This window comes from Coregonus lavaretus, assembly GCF_964263955.1.
Source record: "Coregonus lavaretus genome assembly, contig: HAP1_SCAFFOLD_2967, whole genome shotgun sequence".
In the NCBI taxonomy this organism is placed as follows: domain Eukaryota; kingdom Metazoa; phylum Chordata; class Actinopteri; order Salmoniformes; family Salmonidae; genus Coregonus; species Coregonus lavaretus.
Genome location: NW_028166585.1, coordinates 23,625 through 32,549, shown reverse-complemented (window position 1 = coordinate 32,549; position 8,925 = coordinate 23,625). Strand labels below are relative to the sequence as shown.

Sequence of the window (8,925 nt, the reverse complement as noted above, 5' to 3'; positions counted from 1 at the left end):
CAGGGTTGTGTGTTCGATTCCCACTGGGGGCCAGTATTAAAAATGTATGCACTCACTAACTGTAAGTCGCTCTGGATAAGAGCGTCTGCTAAATCACTCAAATGTAATGTAAAATGTAGACGTTTTCCTGGCCAAAGATGCTGGATCAGCTTGCCCTACCTTTAATCCTAATACCTAGGCAGAAACCATATGAACAAATATAGCCGCAATAACATCTGTTAAATATGACCAATGAAATGTGATTTGAGTTGATTTGATTTGGGTGTTAGATAAAGAAACAGAATGAAGAACAGTGTCATAAGCATCCACAGCCACCTTTATGGATATAGACAGATAAGAAATGTGAGTGTTAACAACATTGTTTTTACACTGCTGCTACTCGCTATTTACAATTATATGCATAGTCACTTTACCCCTACCTACATGTACAAATTACCTCGACTAACCTGTACCCCCGCATATTGACTCGTTACTGGTACCCCCTGTATATAGCCGCATTATTGTTATTTTATTGTGTTACATTTCTTTCTTTTTTTAAACTTTAGTTTATTTAGTAAATATATAACTCTATTTGCCTAAAACTGCATTGTTGGTTAAGGGCTTGTAAGTAAGCATTTCACGGTAAGTTCTACACCTGTTGTATTCAGCGCATGTGACAAATAAAATGTGATTTGATTTGATTGATTATGATTATTCAAGGTTACTTTTCAATACTGTATGCATATTCATATAATTACAGGATGGCTGTGTTTTGTGTTCCAAATTTCACCATTTGTATACCAGAATTAACAGAAGTCAATGTTCTTGCTCAAACAGGGGGCATGGCTCTTGAGTAATGTCTTGTAATTCTGATGGTGAAATAAGTGATCGCTATTGCTAGTTCCAAGGAAAGGGGGGTCAGTGGATACATAGGCTACATCTCAAATAGCACCCCACAACCACACAGTGCACCACTACCGACCAGGGGCCATAGGGCTCTGATCAAAAGTAGGGCACCACGTAAGGAATAGGGCACCATGTAAGGAATAGGGCACCATGTAAGGAATAGGGCACCATGTAAGGAATAGGGCACCATGTAAGGAATAGGGCACCATGTAAGGAATAGGGCACCATGTAAGGAATAGGGCACCATGTAAGGAATAGGGCACCATGTAAGGAATAGGGCACCATGTAAGGAATAGGGCACCATGTAAGGAATAGGGCACCATGTAAGGAATAGGGCACCACGTAAGGAATAGGGCACCACGTAAGGAATAGAACACCACGTAAGGAATAGGGCACCACGTAAGGAATAGGGCACCACGTAAGGAATAGGGCACCACGTAAGGAATAGGGCACCATGTAAGGAATAGAACACCACATAAGGAATAGAACACCACGTAAGGAATAGGGCACCATGTAAGGAATAGGGCACCATGTAAGGAATAGGGCACCATGTAAGGAATAGGGCACCATGTAAGGAATAGGGCACCACGTAAGGAATAGGGCACCATGTAAGGAATAGGGCACCATGTAAGGAATAGGGCACCATGTAAGGAATAGGGCACCATGTAAGGAATAGGGCACCATGTAAGGAATAGGGCACCACGTAAGGAATAGGGCACCATGTAAGGAATAGGGCACCATGTAAGGAATAGGGCACCATGTAAGGAATAGGGCACCACGTAAGGAATAGGGCACCATGTAAGGAATAGGGCACCATGTAAGGAATAGGGCACCATGTAAGGAATAGGGCACCATGTAAGGAATAGGGCACCATGTAAGGAATAGGGAATAGGGCACCATGTAAGGAATAGGGCACCATGTAAGGAATAGGGCACCATGTAAGGAATAGGGCACCATGTAAGGAATAGGGCACCACGTAAGGAATAGGGCACCATGTAAGGAATAGGGCACCAGCCGGGACGCAGCCATACACAAAAGTAAAGTATGCTATGGTCTATGGTGTAACAGCTGTTATCCTAAATAAATTACTGATAACTTTTTTAAATTCATACGCTATGCTGTCCCTTCACTGGTACTGTTGCAAAATCAGGATAAAGGTGATGATGATGATGATGACTTCTTTAAACATGCTATACAGTCCCTAATCCGTTGCCACATGATGATAATTATGGTGGTGATGGTGATAATGATAATGATGATGATAGTGATAGTGGTGATGATAACACTTCTTTAAACATGCTATACAGTCCCTAATCGGCTGCCACATGATGATAATGATGGTGGTGATGGTGATAATGATAATGATGATGATGGTGATAGTGGTGATGATAACACTTCTTTAAACATGCTATACAGTCCCTAACAATCTACACAAAATAAAGATAAATACAAAATTCATAACAAAAATAAAGTTGTTGCATAAGTATTAATCCCCTTTGTTTAGGCAAGCCTAAATTAGTTCAGCTGTAAAATTTGGGTTAACAAATCCCATAATAAGTAAGATGGACTGTGTGAAATAATAGGGGTTGACGTGATTTTTGAATGACTAACCCTTCCTCTCTCCCCCATACATACAACATGTGTAAGATCCCTCAGTCAAGTGTTGATTTTCAAGCACAGATTCAACTACAAATACCAGGGAGCTTTTCGAAAGCCTCAAAGAAGGACAGTGATTGGTAGATGGGTAACAATAACAAATCAGACATTGAATATATTTTCAAGTTAATAATTATGCTGTGGATCATGTATTAATCCTTAAGAGTCTATTGACGCACCTGTGTGGCAATCTAGTGACATAATAAAAAAATCCCCATCAGAATCTGTCAGTTTAAGGTAGAGATATCTTTTTTTTTGCATGGGTTGCGTCTCAATGTTTGTCAGACTAGGACACATCCCAAAAATCGGTCTTCTCACAAAAACTTCTGTAGTGGCCGAACGGTTTGACCCACGGGACTCGTCAGAAGTCGGTAACGCCCTAACCTGTCTGATTGCAACATGATGATGGTGGTGATGATGATGATAATTGATTGAATTTATTTGATAATCAAAATTAGACGGCTGCTTTGGCCGGTATGTTTGCATTATATACATACAAATTATAGAGGATAGACTCAATAAAGGCAGAATACTTATTTCCACTGTGGTCCTCTTTAATGAATAAAATCCAATGTAATTGGTCACCACCATCACAATCATCATTATCACCTCCATCATCATCAACACCATCATCACCATCGTCATCACCATCATCATCATCATCATAATCATCATCGTCATCACCACCATCATCATCATGTTGCAACCGGTTAGGGGACAGCATAGCATGTTTATAGAAATGTTATCATCATAATCATCATCTTATTGCAACAGTACCAGTGAAGGGACAGCATAGCATGTGAAACTGTTTATAAAAGTGATCAGTCATTTCCTCTTCATAACAGCCTATTGCACATTATCATACTTTAAGTTTGTGTATGGCTGCGTCCCATGTGATGCCCTATTCCTTACGTGGTGCACTGCTGAGGGCCCCATGGGCCCTGGTCTGTAGTGGTGCACTGCTGAGGGCCCCATGGGCCCTGGTCTGTAGTGGTGCACTGCTGAGGGCCCCATGGGCCCTGGTCTGTAGTGGTGCCCTGCTGAGGGCCCCATGGGCCCTGGTCTGTAGTGGTGCACTGCTGAGGGCCCCATGGGCCCTGGTCTGTAGTGGTGCACTGCTGAGGGCCCCATGGGCCCTGGTCTGTAGTGGTGCACTGCTGAGGGCCCCATGGGCCCTGGTCTGTAGTGGTGCCCTGCTGAGGGCCCCATGGGCCCTGGTCTGTAGTGGTGCACTGCTGAGGGCCCCATGGGCCCTGGTCTGTAGTGGTGCACTGCTGAGGGCCCCATGGGCCCTGGTCTGTAGTGGTGCACTGCTGAGGGCCCCATGGGCCCTGGTCTGTAGTGGTGCCCTGCTGAGGGCCCCATGGGCCCTGGTCTGTAGTGGTGCCCTGCTGAGGGCCCCATGGGCCCTGGTCTGTAGTGGTGCACTGCTGAGGGCCCCATGGGCCCTGGTCTGTAGTGGTGCACTGCTGAGGGCCCCATGGGCCTTGGTCTGTAGTGGTGCACTGCTGAGGGTCCCATGGGCCCTGGTCTGTAGTGGTGCACTGCTGAGGGCCCCATGGGCCCTGGTCTGTAGTGGTGCCCTGCTGAGGGCCCCATGGGCCCTGGTCTGTAGTGGTGCACTGCTGAGGGCCCCATGGGCCCTGGTCTGTAGTGGTGCACTGCTGAGGGCCCCATGGGCCCTGGTCTGTAGTGGTGCACTGCTGAGGGCCCCATGGGCCCTGGTCTGTAGTGGTGCACTGCTGAGGGCCCCATGGGCCCTGGTCTGTAGTGGTGCACTGCTGAGGGCCCCATGGGCCCTGGTCTGTAGTGGTGCACTGCTGAGGGCCCCATGGGCCCTGGTCTGTAGTGGTGCACTGCTGAGGGCCCCATGGGCCCTGGTCTGTAGTGGTGCACTGTGTTGGGAGTCGGGTGACATTTGGGACACAAGCCATAGGCAATTGCAAAGTATGATGTGGTGTAATAGCTGTTATCAAAAGGAAATGACTGATCATTTTCATAAACAGTTTAACAGGCGATGTTGTCCCTTCACTCCCCTCTCCTTGGAAGTGGAACTAGCGATGACGATCTCTAATCTCACTAATGCCATGCCCCCTTGTTGAACAAGCACAATGACTTGGGTTAATTCTGGTATAAAAATTGAGAGTTGTTGGAGACAGAATACAGGCAGCCTCCAGCATCTTGTTACTGAAGCTGAACCAAACACTCACAGACTCACTCTATCAGGTCTCATCACCATGAAGATGATGTTGACCATCTCTCTGCTCCTCAGTGTTGGCTTTGGACTGGGCGACACAATGTCTATTCCGGAAGAGAGAGAAGAAATGAACAGACCAGGTTGGAAGATCATCAATAAGTGTGGGAAGGTGACGACGAGGACGGTGGAGGAGTTCGACAACATGCCGCCGCAGGTGAAGGAGACGGTTCAGTTCTTCTGGGGACCAGAGTGTGAGAACGACAACGAGAGAAGCAAAAGAGAATTTGTTCGTATCGGCCGACAAATCTCCAATTACTGAAGGTATCCAATTAAATGAAAATATTTGTTGTTCTTGTATAAATTAGATAGTACAGTGAAAGACTGACAGGAAGAGAGGGGGTGTTTGAATAGCAGTGGGATAGAATCCAACCCACTTTTGCACTGGTACATGTATTCTGGAGGCAGTGGCTTAGAACCCTAGACCACCTCAGGCCCTGAAGATATTGATTTGACAGAAAACAATATGAATCCACTCCTTCTCTCTCCTTTCCTATAGCCTTGAGTAGCGTCACCTGGAGGAGACTGGCCTGTCCTCCACAGTTGATGTATGTGACCCATGACTGTTGGCATCCGGTGACGTGGACGATCCAGAACAGTGACGGCCAGTGAAGACGACGTGGGACTGTGGGATAATCATGAACTAGAAAGAAGTTCAATTAATTAATTGTATTCACTCCAACTACTGTCTGTGTCTGAAAAGTTGCACCCTATCCCCTATCTTGCACTGCACTAGTATGTAGGTAGTGCACCATGTAGGGGATTGGGTTGCCATTTGGGACACATCATAAGACTAAAAAGTACAGCTATTGTTTTCCAGATTTAATGGTCATAATTAGTTTGCTTCTCTGCTATTTACTATCTTGTAACTCTCCCTAACTGTGAAGACTCTAAGGCCATACTCTAATGTATATGAATATGCATACAGTATTGAAAAGTAACCTTGAATAATCACATTTCTTGTTTGTCTATAGCCATAAAGGTGGGTGTTGATGGTTATGACAGTTTTCTTCATTCTGTTTCTTTATCTAACACCCTGGGTCCTGTCCTATAATGTTGTTGTGTTGGATATGCCTGTTATGGAATACATCTAATATGATCAAGATAAAAAATAGACTGCTCTAAGGTCAGTTTTGTGTGGGTTTCTCCCTAGGGTTTAAATTTAAGGCAGGGTTTCTCGCTAGGGTTTAGGATTTAAGGTAGGGTTTCTCCCTAGGGTTCAGGATGTAAGGTAGGGTTTCTCCCTAGGATTTAGGATTTGGGAGAGGGCACGCCTCAGGTTTAGGATTTAAGGTAGCTAGGGCAAGCCTAGAGTAGGGTTTCTCCATAGGGTTTAGGATTTGCGGGAGGGCAATCCTATGGTTTAGGATTTAAGGTAGCTAGGGAAAGCTTAGGGTTTAGGATTTAAGGTACCTATGGCAAGTCTAGCGTTTAAGATTTAAAATAAAGTTTCTCCCTAGGGTTTAGAATTTGGGGGAGGGCAAGTCTATGGTTTAGGATTTAAGGTAGTAAGGGAAAGCTTAGAGTTTAGGATTTAAGGTACCTATGGCAAGCCTAGAGTTTTTGATTTAAAGTAGAGTTTCTCCCTAGGGTTTAGGATTTGGGGGAGGGCAAGCTGATCCAACATATGTGCCCAGGGCAATTTATACCCAGAGCATATTAAGCTGTGCTACTACACTAAGTGCTTAAGGTGTAGAGGTTAACTCTAAATGTCTAGGATCAGGTTAATATCCTAATCTCAATTTTTTTATACTTTGGTGTTTATTAGGATCCCCATTAGCCTCTGCAAAAGCATCAGCTACACTTCCTGGTGTCCACATGAAAGATGAAATAATACATAGTACAGAACATTATTTAACCCTTAGCCTACAATGGTCGCGCCCCGTGGAAATCTAATTGCCATAATACAAAAATCCCCAGTAAAATCCCCACAAAATCGTATGTCCGAACGGTTTGGCCTAGAAACTATTCTACTACTCTATTGAAAGATGAGACTCTCACAAATACGTTGGTGTTCTCCGTTTTGATCTAGGGTGCCCACAAATCTCACAAGACTTGTCTGAATGTCCCCGTACCAGATAAAAAAATGAATGTTCTGGACCTGGGGACTGTGAAGTGACCTCTGGTTGCATGTCTTGTGTTGTACAAATGAGTGTCCGAAACAGTAGTGTAAAATACTTAAGTAAAAATACTTTAAAGTGCTGCTTAAGTAGTTTTTTTTGGTATCTGTACTTTACTTTACTATTTATATTTTTGACAACTTTTATTTTTACTTCACGACATTCCTAAATAAAAATATATACTTTTTACTCCAAACATTTTCCCTGACACCCAAAAGTACTCGTTATATTTTGAATGCTTAGCAGGACAGGAAAATGGTCCAATTCACGCACTTATCAAGAAAACATCCCTGGTCATCCCTACTGCCTCTGATCGGGCAGACTCACTAAACATAAATGCTTCGCTTGTAAATGATGTCTGCATGTTGTAGTGTGACCTGGCTATCCGTACATTAAAAAGACAAGAAAATTGTGCCGTCTGGTTTGCTTAATATAAGGAATTTGAAATGGTTCATACTTTTACTTTTACTTTTGATACTTAAGTATATTTAAAAACAAATACTTTTAGACTTTTACTAAAGTAGTATTTTACTGGGTGACTTTCAGTTTTACTTGAGCCATTTTCTATTGAGGTATCTTTACTTTTACTCAAGTATGGCAATTGGGTACTTTTTCCACCACTGGTCCGAACAGTGTGCCAACTGCTTGAACAGACAGTTCGGTACCTTCAACACATCAATACCTTGCACAAAGACCAATAGTGATGCAGTCAATCTCTCCTCAACTTTGAGCCAGGAGAGACTGACATGCATGTTACTGACACTCCCTCTGTGTACATCTAAGTGCAATATGTGCTGCTTTGTTCTGGGCCAACTGCTATTTACCTATGTTCTTCTTTGCCACACATGGCCACACAGCTGGGCAGTAGTCCAGGTGCGAAAAAACTAGGGCCTGTAGGACCTGTCTGGTCGACTGAGATGTCAAGAACATAGTGCAACGCCCTATCACGGACAGACCTCTTCCCATTTTAGCAACCATTGAGTCTATATGTTTTGACCTTGACAGCTTGTTATCTAGGGTTACACCCAGCAGTTTAGTCTCCTCAACTTGCTCAATAGCCACATTATTCAATAATAGATCTAAACAAAGTTTAGCGTTGAGCGAGTGATTTGTCCCCAAAATTATGCTTTTCGTTTCTTAGATATTCAGCACCAGCCTATTGCTAGTTACCCATTCTAAAACTGACTGGAGCTCTATGATAAGGGTGTCAGTTATCTATTTTACTGTTGCAGCTGACGTGTATACTGTTGAGTCATCAGCGTAAATAGACACACAGGCTTTATTCAAGGTCAGTGGAAGGTCATTTAAAAAATGTAAAACAATAATGGCCCTAGCCGGCTGCCCTGCGGTACAACACACTCAACTGAATTTGCATGAGAGAGGCTTCCATTAACAAAAACCCTCTGTGTTCTATTAGGTAGGTAGGTAGGTAGGTAGGTAGGTAGGTAGGTAGGTAGGTAGGTAGGTAGGTAGGTAGGTAGGTAGGTAGGTAGGTAGGTAGGTAGGTAGGTAGGTAGGTAGGTAGGTAGGTAGGTAGGTAGGTAGGTAGGTAGGTAGGTAGGTAGGTAGGTGGTTCTCTGTAGGTCCTCTGTAGCTCAATTGGTAGAGCATGGTGCTTGTCACGCCAGGGTAGTGGGTTCGATCCCCGGGACCACCCATACCTAAAAATGTATGCACACATGACTGTAAGTTGCTTTGGATAAAAGTGTCTGCTAAATGGCATATTATATTTTTATTATTATAGTAACTCTCAATCCATAATAAGGCAGAGGATGCAAATCCATAACACTGAAGATTTTTTAGCAATAGGTTATGATCAATGACATCAAAAGCTGCACTGAAGTCTAATAAAACAGCATCCACAATCTTCTTTCAGCCAATTGTCGTATCGAGTGAGTGGTGGCAATTATTGCTGATGAACAAAAGGAGTCTGCTCATACTGAACGTTGATCATAAGGTTTATTCAGACCACAAGCTTCAGCATGAGTGACAGGTGACATGACACCCGGA

At 43.8% G+C, this 8,925-nt stretch overlaps 1 long non-coding RNA gene across 1 annotated transcript; it reads left to right on the top strand.

Moving 5' to 3' along the window:
• Positions 1-4,720: 4,720 nt before the first annotated feature.
• Positions 4,721-6,998, top strand: LOC311114538. The gene is made up of 2 exons (XR_014611125.1): positions 4,721-5,059; positions 5,295-6,998. It is a non-coding gene; the product is annotated as an uncharacterized lncRNA (long non-coding RNA).
• Positions 6,999-8,925: the final 1,927 nt, after the last annotated feature.